This window comes from Periophthalmus magnuspinnatus, chromosome 4 (assembly GCF_009829125.3).
Source record: "Periophthalmus magnuspinnatus isolate fPerMag1 chromosome 4, fPerMag1.2.pri, whole genome shotgun sequence".
NCBI classification, from domain to species: Eukaryota; Metazoa; Chordata; class Actinopteri; order Gobiiformes; family Gobiidae; genus Periophthalmus; species Periophthalmus magnuspinnatus.
In genome coordinates, this window is record NC_047129.1 from 3,076,844 (window position 1) to 3,089,187 (window position 12,344).

General features: G+C 36.5%; 2 protein-coding genes across 2 annotated transcripts in view; one reads left to right on the forward strand and one right to left on the reverse strand.

Annotated features, from left to right (window-relative positions):
- The window catches only part of tgfbr3 (transforming growth factor, beta receptor III), a 96,283-nt gene that overhangs the window by 70,929 nt on the left and 13,010 nt on the right, over positions 1-12,344 (reverse strand). The gene's annotated exons all lie outside the window — the stretch shown is intronic.
- btbd8 (BTB domain containing 8) overlaps positions 738-12,344 on the forward strand; it is a 95,083-nt gene continuing 83,476 nt past the window's right edge. The window contains exon 1 of the mRNA XM_033965052.2: positions 738-747. The gene's annotated coding sequence lies outside the window, so the exon portion shown is untranslated. The remainder of the gene's footprint in view (positions 748-12,344) is intronic.

A 12,344-nucleotide genomic window follows, 5' to 3' on the forward strand; every position in this document is an offset into this window, starting at 1 on the left:
GTTCACTTTGAGAGGGATTTATCTGTGCGCACTGTACAAAAAAAAGGGTAAGAACTCAGAGGAGGAAGAGGGAGGGGGATTAGGGAAGTCGTAAACCACTCCATCAAAGTGTGAAATCTGGAGATCTAAGGCCTGTTTGAAAGTCAATATTAGAAAAACTAAAAAAAAAATATATAGCTTTTGGTGGGAGTGGTAAAAAGTGGAGGTAATGGATTGTAAAATGATTGAGGACTACAAAAATTATACAATAATACTTTTGCTTCAGTTAAGAATTTTTTTTGCTGTGATATACAATTGTTAAAGGTGCACTATGCAACTTTTTTCCTACTTGCTTGTTTTCATGTTATTACTTTAGCTGTACTCTTCTGCAATATGGCATTAAACACTGCTATTTCGCATTTATTCAATTACTGGTGTTTTGATTGCCTAAAAACACATTGAAAGACAGGCGTTCTTACTGTGAGGGTGGTCACCTCACCGCAGATCTGACCTGTAACTTGGCCTGGTGATGGTAAGTTTCTACCATACTGCGCAAAGTAATAATATCTCCATGGAGTCAAGCAGAAATGTTACATAGTCCACATTTAACATAAACAATAACTGAACAGAAAAATCTAGTAACTATTAGAGAAGTATTGGGGAACCTCTAGTATGCTGTGTCACATTTTTGAGTAGCTCCTAACATAAATCATGGGGCTGTGAGGAGATGGATGACACGGGTAATTCCCAGAGGGCCACAGGATCAGAGTGTGAAGTGATCCACTGGACATGTGCTGGATCTGAGTAAGCTAACTGTGCTACTCCTGCATGTCTTCACTGAGGGCTGCTGACATGTGCTGTCCCCATTCATAAAAGCAGAGAGCAAAAGAGTCATCAAAACTGCTGTCAGTTTGTGAGGCAAAAGATGGTACAACAGAACCATGGGGTGTTCATGATAAATCTTTTAATCTGTTTATCATTATTATGGGCATATTAATTGAGAAATCAAAGAACTTAGGTCCCATAAAGCATATATGGCTGTAGTCCTTTAGTTGTTTGGTTCATTAATCAGTCGACGGTGTCTTAGTTGCCCAAAATTTATATTAGTTGACTTATTTTATTTAGATTATAAGGATATATTTGGGATAGCATCAAAAAGGAGAACATATGGAGTAAGATAGCTGAATATTTTTATATTATATCAAATCAAATTATATTATATTTTTATAACGCTTCCTTGTACTTTTCTGTTTAAATTGTTGTTTTGAACTCTTGTGAAGTTGTTGAGTGCAGTTTGAGTTAGATACATCTGATCAGATCATAGATACTGAGAAGCTGAGAGTTTTTGCTACACTCCCTCAACTATTAATGTTTTTAGTCAACTACAACCCTAATGAAATGTCTAGTCAACAAAGTTAAGTATTAAGTGTGGAGAAGTGTGAATTCTTCCGGAGTGTTCCCCCACCAACCCAAAACTCTGCGGTGTCTGTGTGGGACTGGGTTCCTTGATGTATATAGACTAGTGCTCAAAAGAGGAGGAAAAGTGCTATCAATTTGTGCAAACGTTTCTGCAATAAGAGACTAGTACAATGAAAAACTTTAGTCATCTGTAGTTTCTGTTATTATGTTAATTATTCAGCCCTCTACACCTCAAATTTGAACACACTACAAAAAAGTACAAGAAATTACATTTGATAAATATCAAGCCCCCAAAAATATATTTCATCTCTTAACTACTGAACAATAAGTCAAAATTATTATGACAGATCTATACATAGCCTATACTTAAAAATGCATATTGTAAAGTATTAAATATGTCATTGTCAAAGGATGTATATTACATAAAATTGACTCTTGTGAGCTTTAAACCATGTTAGAGTGTTATTACCTCATCAAAAACATACCCGGAGTTGTTTTATTTCATTCTCACATGGTTGTGAAGCTCAAATGCCCTGTATTACCATGTGACCTCACAAGGTGTAACAGTCTTTCTGTTTGAGAGAAGAACTAAATATGCAGAGCTTGTGTGAATGAAACAAAACATAACACCAGGTATGCCTTTGATGAGGAAACAAGATTATGACATAGATCCAAAAATAGCATAACATGGGCCCTTTAAAGTTGGCCAACAAAACATGGTAATGATCCATATCGCTCATAACTACCGACCAATTTAAAACCCAACAAGGCCATCTGTATAACATCAGTGAGATAAATACCAAACCAAATGACTGTATTATTTTCTTGTCTCTTGTTTTCCCATCAGACAGCGTTCAATGTCAAAGTGAACAGAACTCCAGTGTCCTCCCAAACCCTCTGACTAATATCCCTCCTGCAGTTTTGAGCTCCTCTGTCTCATCCATCACAGCTGTCACTGTGCGTTCTCTAGCAGGACAGCGGGGGGTTAGCACATGTTTACTGACAGAAATGTGGACCATAGATGAACCATAGATGGACCATAGATGGAGATGGAGGGGGTCTTGGGGCATTAGAGATTTCTACAGTTTGTGTTGGGTGGCTGCCTGTTGGATTTTGTGTGTCTAACATTTGTGAAGATTTACGTAGACCACCAAATAATGACATAGGCAAATATGTAGTTTTGGTGAATGGTCACATGTATATATAAACACTTTTCCACCTTCAAGGTACTTAAAGCTCTTTACATCAGGGAACTACTTAAAGGTGGGTTAAGTGTCTTGCTCAAGAACACAACACATTTGTGGGAGCTGGAACCACACCGCTCAACCAATGATGTTTACATCAAGAGTGGGACTTGTACCGCCAACCTTCAGATCAGTGGACACACTGAGCTACTGTTCACCCATTTTAATAAAAATGTATTTTGTAGCAAATGAAAACTTATAATCAATTTCACCTTTTTGTCTTATTGGTTGGATCCAGTATAATTCCATAAAAACGTTAAAATAATGTTGCAGCTATAGAGTTGTCCAAAAATTCAATATCCATATACAAAACAATACTGAAACTATAACCCAAACTAAGATACTAATACACACCTGAATTTTCCTGAAGTATTAGTATTGATCTATTTAGAACTAGTACAAGACCACATGATAACGTTAAGGTAGGTAACTGTAATTATGTATTGAAAATGGCATTCTATTGTCTAAAAATATGTTTGTTTATTATTATAAATTTGCTATCAAATTTGATATCGGTTCTTATTCTTAGTATTGAAACTGAGTTTGAAACATTGCAACTGATACTACTTCCAAATTCTAATAATATGAAATAAATAATTTTGTGATGTTTATTTGTGCTGTGTTGTGGGTGTCCCGCGTCTGTATTGGAGGGTGAGTTGTTTTTAATCTCGCTGTGCATGTGTATGGTGTTGTACATGTGTATAGTGACAATAAAATGCATTCTATTCTATTCTATTCTATGTTCCCAACAGCAGAAAATGTTAAGACTTTTTCAATATGTTACAAACACACAGACAAATTATTTCTTTAAAAAGCTATACACAAAAACATATTACACCATGTACATCAAGAAGCATTTAGAAAGCTATGTGCTGAACAATAGCAGCTCTATATTAGCCAGAGGGCTGGGCTAAGTGTCATTGGAGTGCAAGGAGCCACAGAAGTGAGGGAGGCCAACATTCCTCTGGGCCTCTTCTGGAGCAGCTCAGGGCAGAGGCAGAGGGCGACCTGTCAGGAGTCATGTTGTCTCATGCGTTAACACAGACTGGTTAAGACACACTTAACAAATGCACAAGGCTCAATAGGCAATATACATGTCATACAAAGATACAAAGCTTGAGGTGGCTGGTTCTTATTCATTCATTATACATAGTCTACATTACTATTCAAGCATCTCAACACTCTGCCAGTATATTAAGGCCAGTCAATACCATAGCAATAATGCAAGCAAAATATGGGGTTAGTTTTGCAAGAATCCATGAGATGGATTCACAGCTGTGACCTTCAGCTGAATGTCTCCCCATTCTTCATTCTAATTCAAACTGTAGGCTGTAATCTTTCCATAGGTTAAACATGTTTTGATTTGATTCATAAACAAGTTATTAGACTACTATTTTTCCCACTCCTTCACATTTCAACTACATAAGTCAGGATCAAGTTAGAGAAACACATGATGAATTGTGCTTTTCTCAGATAGTTTACACAGTCAATTTAACCAATGTGTTCCACTTCAATGGATAAATGAAAGCAGCGGTGATATTAGCCACAAGATGTATACAGCTGTGACTATGCGTTTAGGGAAATAGCATGGTACTGGATAGGTGAATTAGTTTGAGTGCTCACCAGTAATAACTGAGATGATTCATCACAATCAAATCAAACTTGAAATTTGTCTTATTCTCCTAACCCTGTAGTTTAGAGCTGTACATGTTCAATACATGTGACTCTTGATTTGTTGAATTACAAATTTAATGGAAATTTGCAACGTGTTACAAAAAAAGTAATTAGATAGTTTTCACAAATTGTTCAGCCTCAGTATCCGAGCTTTTGCCAAAATCAACAGTTAACAATGTCAGTATCAGAACAACCCCATCATTATATTTTGAATTTTGTACAATACAGACATCAGAGAGGAACAAAAAATCAACTTTTATTTCACACAAACCCTGGCATTGAACCCACACTTTCTTATATAGGCTACAAAACAATCATATTGCATCTGAGATCTGCTTCAAATCTTTCTCACCCCTCATATGATGTCATCTCTTTTGTTATTTTCCAGTGTTTTGGTCCAAATTTGGGACACGATCTTTCAGCAAGGCTCCACTGTTGGAAATGGGCCATGGTAGAAGGTGAGGCCTCAGAGGGGACTGTCTGACGAAAGACACCACCTGGAAGCCTTCAGCCCCATCCCATATTAGGACAAGAGTCTGCCAAGAGGGAAAAAGCACAAAAGCTGGCCCCACGCTGCAGTTTAAGAAGGTCAACCAAACTTACAACTAAATAAAAGCAAAAAGTACATGAGTTCAAAGTTTATAAGGCTGTATTTTTTATAAGTACCACAACAGAGCAAGCTCATTCTTTGCCAATACCAACCATTTCTCATTGAAGCAAAATTCTACTTTAGTGGCACTACTTACTATACTGTACCACTACAACTACTACAGCAACTACTACCATAATTATCATAACTACCATAACTACTAAAACTACAACTACCACTACTACTATTGCCAAAACAACCACACCTACTAGGACTACAACTTCTACCACTAGTACTACTACTAATACAGCAACTACTATTACTAAATATGCCATAACTACTACAGCTACTACAACTCCCACTACCAAAACTACTACAAAGACAACTTACCACTATTACATCATAGACTAGTTAGATAGTTCTGAAAGCAGTGCAGTCCTGTTTTAGTCCTTTTAAACATGCTTTAGGCCAGATCCAAGTTTTGTCTTGGTTTAGGATTTATTTGTTCATCAGTCTACTACAGGTTTAGCCCTGAGGTAGTCCCAAATTTGGGGTTAACGGAGAAAAAAGGACAACTTGGGGAAAAAAAAAACAATTATCAATTTTATTCTAAGGTAGTCAGATGATTTTCTATGGCAAAGGAAAGGTAAAAAAAGTTTCAAGATTAAAGCCCTGGTCATGTGTAAACAGTTTAAAGGTCTATATTTTTCATTACCACAGGGTCAGCTCATTCTTTGGCTAGTATTACTATGACTTTCTTCAATGAAGTCACATACCAGACTCTTACTCTAAGTCTTGTGGCGTTTTGGAGGAGAAACACAATGGAAAACGCACAATCACTACAGCTGTGTTTCATTACTTGCCCTGACGGAAATTATTTACGCAACTGCTTACTGGAAATACGGAGAGAAAGAAGAGAATAGGAGAGAGGGAGGAGAGCAGACCAGATGAAGGGTAGGGGGGAGAGAGGGAGGGTTTTCTACTAGATTTACGTCAGAGCCCTTTGCAGAATGACGAGCCACAGCTGACCACAAACCAATCACTACAATCACTATACGATATGTCTTTCAGTTAGGGTTTTCTGTGCACAAATGTGGTCAATACAGGAACATGCAACTTCTTCAGTTAAAATGTATAGATTTAAATTCAAATTGCTGGGTTGTTCACTTAAAGCAGCGGGTGGAAGTATGCTCTTAAAATGGGACAGACCAGAGACATAAATCAGGAGTAGTGGGGCTACCATGGGACAATGAGAACTATTTGGTGGGTGCATTTAGATCACTAGAGTAATCATATAACCTAATGGTTACATCACATTTTTGGCATTTACTAGCATTTACTATCATTTATGATAATTACTATGTCAATTGGTCCTTTAGTAAATTATAGATGGGTCAGTATTTATTGTAGGTACTTTTTGTTTGTACTATTCTGTTATTTTTCTGTACTATAATAAGTATTGAGCTGTAAAGCGTTGAATTCATAACATGTATGACTCATTATATTAATTTACTGCAGCTTATGTTTTTAACAACAATGTACAATTACAAAGTTTTACTGGGATTTTACTGCTTTGTGTCTGTAACAAAAAGTAGCTTCAATATTATCATGTACCGCTTATATTTTCTTCATCAATATATCACACTTCAAAATCTGTTATCGTGACAGACCTAGTATGTACATGCACAAAAGAAATCATTCAAAAGAGATCAATCAGATCACTCACATCAGATTTAACTGTTTACATGATATTACAGTAATCTGATAACTCAAGAAATTAGATAATGATCCGGATGATAGGAGGATGTTGGTAATCTACATCTTAAGGCAACATAGAACACTAACTCCAACAAACATAAATGGCAATTTGTAACACAAACTAGGTTAAAAGAATGTGAGTTGCATGTTACAATGATATATGCAGCAGGCTTTATTGAATTCAGTTGCCACACATATGTGCTTTAGACTTAACCACTGAGCCACATGGCAGCGTTGTTTGCCAGGACTATAAAACATATGCTTCTTGTTTTCGTTCCTTTCTGTTCCATATGCTCTTCCACTTCTGAGGTTGCCACAGTAAATCATCCGCTTCCATACAGTGCAATATTGGCAAACTGACATCGTACTCAGGTTTTGAGCAGTGACACTTTAATTTAAACAGGCTTAGAACTGGTACAATGAGGAGCAGGATTAGTGTTATGCATTCAGCTAATTTCAACAGATAATTTTAAATGTGCATTATATAACTTTTTTGGTTGTTGGGGTCTGTCATCTTTTTGTCTCCGTAGAGATATTTATTTTCCTGCAACGTTCCACAGTATGAAATTGAACTTATATGTCTTGCATTTATTACAAGACATGCATTTTTGGGTTCTGCTCTCCATAGATCTGACCAGTATTTTGATCTGAAGAGCGGCTTATGCAATATATCCATTCTGGGACAAAAAAAAAAAAATGCTCAAGTACATGAAAAAATATTAAGTACAAGGCCTTTCATGGCATATTGTGGAAGTTTACACTCTAAGATCTCCATGGAGAAAAGCAGGTAGGTAGTTTCATCAGAAAAGTTAGTACATCTTTAACGTAATAATACAACTAATATAACAATCCTTACGTGTGTGTCAGGCCAGAGTTCTTGATATTTGTGATATTAACATTGGTGGTGGAAGATGGCTGGGCTGTAATTACAGACAGAGGGACTCCCGTTGCTATGTAAACACTGCTCTGTGGGCTTGTGAGCTGAACTGGCCCAGGCCGCTGCTCACATCTGGGGCTTGCGTGGGTTTGGCAGTACACCCGTGTATGGAGTGTGTCTGTCTCCTCCCTCCGGCCTCCAGTCTCGAGCCTCCTCTCCGCTCACGTTTCATTGTTGCACAAGACTCTGGGTCCTGGCTCGGCACTTGGCAGTTCACAGTGAGCTGGCCCAGAGGAGGTATATGGTACTAGAAAGAGGACTGACTGAAGTGCTGAAGTCGCCAGAGTATATAAGAGAAGAAAGTTATTGAGTTTTACATTGGCAAACAAAGAAAATCCATTAAAATAAAGTTTATGTAAACAAAAAATAAAACAAAAATCTTAAAAAAAAAAAAAAAAAAAAAAATCTAAACTAGGACTACTAAATACGGGTTTGTGATAGGAGTTAATCAGGCCTAAAATAGAACTAAACCAAGGCTAATCAGTTCACCTCATAAAGTTATAAATGTACTTGACTTGATCTGACCTAGGAATATGCGTATTGTAAAGATTTTATTACTTGAAAGGTATTTAATAATTTTGTATTAATGAACTTTTATATGTTGTAGGTGAAGGTACTGAAAAAAAATTACAATTTGAAATGTTTTTGTTTTTTTGTTGGTTTTTTTTTGTATTTTGTATAATGAATTTGTTTGTGGCTGGAATGTAAATGTAACTGTCACCTGACCCTAATGTGTAAACTGTCACCTGAGTCACAACTTGGGGTAGCTCAGTGACTGATGAGGGGAGGGGTTACACATTGCTTACACTGTATAAGATGTATAATCACATCTTAATCACAGCAAGAAGGTCCTGGGCTCAATTCCAAGACTGAGTGGGGGCCGGCTTCCTTGTGGAGTCAGTATGTTCTCCCTATGTCTATGTAAATTTCTTTGGGGTTCTCAAGTTTCCCCTAACACTCAAAACTTGACCCATCTGATTAATATGAGCGTCAAACTGTACCATCAGGAAAAAGTCCACAATGGAGTCGATAGTTGCACTCTTCACACTTTTCTGCCTAAATCGTACACACAAAGCTTTATTTTAAACTTTAATGTGAAGTGATAACTGGTAAAAAGGGCTGTGCATGAAGTTGTAGGAAACTTAACATAACATAATTTAGAAAAAATAATCAAAATCGGTAGAGCTTATCGGCCATCGCTTGCTATTGATTCAAAACAAAGAAAAAAACTATAATGGTCGATCTCTAGTCCATGAGCCAGCAGTATTGACCCACGCCACAGTTTGAGAACCACTGAGATGAGAGATAGAGAGACAAAAGCTTTTGGGGGAAAAACATTACAATTGCTTTTGGCCGTACAACGACTGGAGTCTGCCAAGAGGACACAAAAATGCAGACAGAGAAAGAGTTGTTTACTTTACAGTGAAAGTTCTGTCTTAAATAGAGCACATATAGACTTTAGCTTGAGGGCCACTTGGTTTTGAGTCAAAGTATTGTGTTTGGTTTAACACAGACAGACTATACAACGAGTAGCTGCAGACAGATTTATACCTAAGTAGATAAATTTATCACAGCTTGATTAAAGTTGAAATTAAAAGGAAAGTTGTATGCTGTAAAAATCTGATTAAAAATGAAAACAAAACTTATGGTAAAATGTGATATTTCTGCATTTTAGTTGGTAATTTTATAGTAATTTTACATTTGTCTGATACTATCTAATCAAATATATGTAAATACATGTTTTAACACATTTCTGTTGGGTTGACATAATAATATCGTTATGGGGAGTATCAATATTTTTACGATTGTGTTGCTCACTCCTACTGGGATTTTTCCTTGAGTCATCTCCCTCAGAACACTAGCCCCTACTGCTTCATGTCAAGAACTCCTCTTATGTTTTTCTAAGCCCATGCATCAGCACCAGACTCCTTCTCCTCTAGCTAAATGGCTTCAATCCACAGTTTACTAGCAACTACACTTTGAATATTGCCTTTAAAATAACTAAGATGTGTGAATAAAATAGAAATCTTTAAATAAATAATACACTTCTTAGATGCAATTTAAAGATGTACTATGTATGTTCCTTAGTGGAGGTTGTGCTATCTATAATTGCTTTGATTGAAATGTTCCATAGAAAGGCATTAAACATATTTATCTGCCATGAGAAAAGCAGTTGACATCACCAAACCAAGTTAAAGGTCATATCTGTGAAGAGGTGACTCCCTCATAGTAAGACAAGGTGTTTGACTATAACTGAAGAACAGCAAGATTAATAACTTTAATGTTACACTGTGGAACATTTTAGGTAAAGCAATAACATTTCCTTGGAGACAAGCAAGTGGCATATTACTCCAGAAAACATGTAAAATAATGACTTTATTTCCAGTAAACCACATGAAAATTATTGATCCAGAGTATGAATAGTGCTACTGTGTTTACCTCTGGCCTGGGCTGCGTGCCCCCTACAACCAGCATCCTGGTTTTAAAACGTATATCTGGCAACCCTCCTGAATGCTTTAAATGTCACAGCAAAACCAAAATTTGCTCCACAATTCTGTCAAAATCTGGCAACTGAAAAAAATACCTCAAAAATATAATATGGAAACATATAAACATGCACCAAGGAGAGTTGAGCTAAGTGTGGCTACAGAAGTTAAAATATGGATGTCAAGGTTCTTTGGTCTGGTCTTTTAAGAGTTATAGTATCACATTACAGCAAAGAGAAGGCTTGAACAGGCTAATCTAAACATTACGCAAGAGCTCTCCTTACACGTTCAGAGGTTTACACAGATGTATACATGATAGAAATAGAACATAGCTGGTCATGAGTTGAAATAACAGTAGATATGGACTTCTTTCTTCTGTGTTTTAAGAATACATATGAACAAGATAGGAGTGTAGGGATTCATCTAATGTAGTGATGTATTGACTCCCCTTCCTATAATCCAATTACACTGATAGGTGTTTGAGTAAGGGAAGCTTTTGAAGTATCAGTAATACATTTTGTTACTATACAATACAAGTCAAATTATTGGAAGCATTAACCACCACTAACCATGGCCTGCTCCGTAATACAAAACAAAATAATTTACTAACATAGCATTTATATATTATATATATATTATATATATATATATATATATATATATATATATATATTATATATATATATATATATATATATATATATATATATATATATATATATATATATATATATATATATATATATATATATATATATATATATATGTGGGGGGGGGTAAATTACAGCTAAATTTCTATGGCAGATTTTTGTTTTGCCTTTAATATGAACTTCCTTATAGACTCTTGTCCAGTTCAGTGTTTGTAAACAGAACATCTGCATTCTAAACACATACATGTTTGAGTAATCCTTTATTATTAGTCTGTCTACATCTCCAAAGCTCAAAATGCTCTGTTCTACCTGGTGATGTCATGTAGTGGTAGTTAACAGCTACCTTTTACCTTTGGTTCAGAAGAGATGGACAATTCCAGGGCTAAAAATCATCCAAATGATTCTTGTGAAAGTCCATACAAGTTTAAAACTCAATGGTGCACTTCCTGTATTACCTGATGACATCACAAGGTGGATCTAAGTGTTTTCAGTTTGCAAGAGGCCTAAATATGCAGGGTTGTGTGTGTTTAAAATTTACGTTTAAAGTAAAGTCCAGATACAACAATTTACTTAAGTATTTTACTAGTTTTACTTCCACATTTTACTAGTTTTACTTCCACCATTGTCCAGTGCACAATTCATATTGTACTTTTTATCTTCTTCTTTTTCTTCTATCTTTTTTAATTCTAACTACTTACGTGACTGTATTGTGGTACATGGTACATAACTAAAAAGCAATCAGTGTTTTCACAAATGATCCTGTTACTATAGCAAATTACACGTCCTGGCCTGTTTTAAAAGTGTATCAATACACGTCAGACTTCTGTCAACAAACTCCAGCCGTACGCAGCCTCTTTTTTACCAGACTCCAACTGCGGTTAACCAAGACCATTTAACCTCCTCTCCATCTCTCGTTGTGAGTTGCCGGCAGCGCATTATGGAGGAAAGGGTATTTGGCTGACCCTCTGTAAATATGTGTCCCTGGTGACGTGCTGTAACAATACATGGGGCCCAATGGGGACGAATTTAGAGGAAAAGTTTGGACGTGCCTACATTGTGTCCCAGATCCTGGCATTGTGGCAGGGGTGATGTTTATGCTACCCACTCCGCTCGCTGAATGTACACTGCTATTGTGTGAAGCCCGAAGCCAACTCTAAAATGTGGTTTAAGTCTCCGGAGAAAACGGCGGAACGTTTTGAAATAATGACTCGTGGCGGCGATGGGGCTGGAAGTTTTGAAAAACAGACCGGACTTTTCGGGAGCTATGGAGCAGGGTTCCAAAAGGGTAATTGCTGCTGCGCTACCACAAACGATCAGCAGGAGATGCAGGGGATTAAATATGGACTAGTTTCAAATCGATGTATGTACTGTATGAATTCATAATTATGAACCTATGCAATTTTTGTGATGGAGGCTCTGCTACCTACATTGCCTGACATGAAAATTTTAACAAATCTATCTCCATCAAGTCAAAATTTCAGGTCAGATCTGCATGTTTTCCAATATTTTTTTAGCATTAAAAATACCTGTAAGAGAATAAATGCAGATAATTAATGCTTTAATGCTATATAATGTGGAGCATACCTGGCAGGTGGAGGAGTTAGTGTC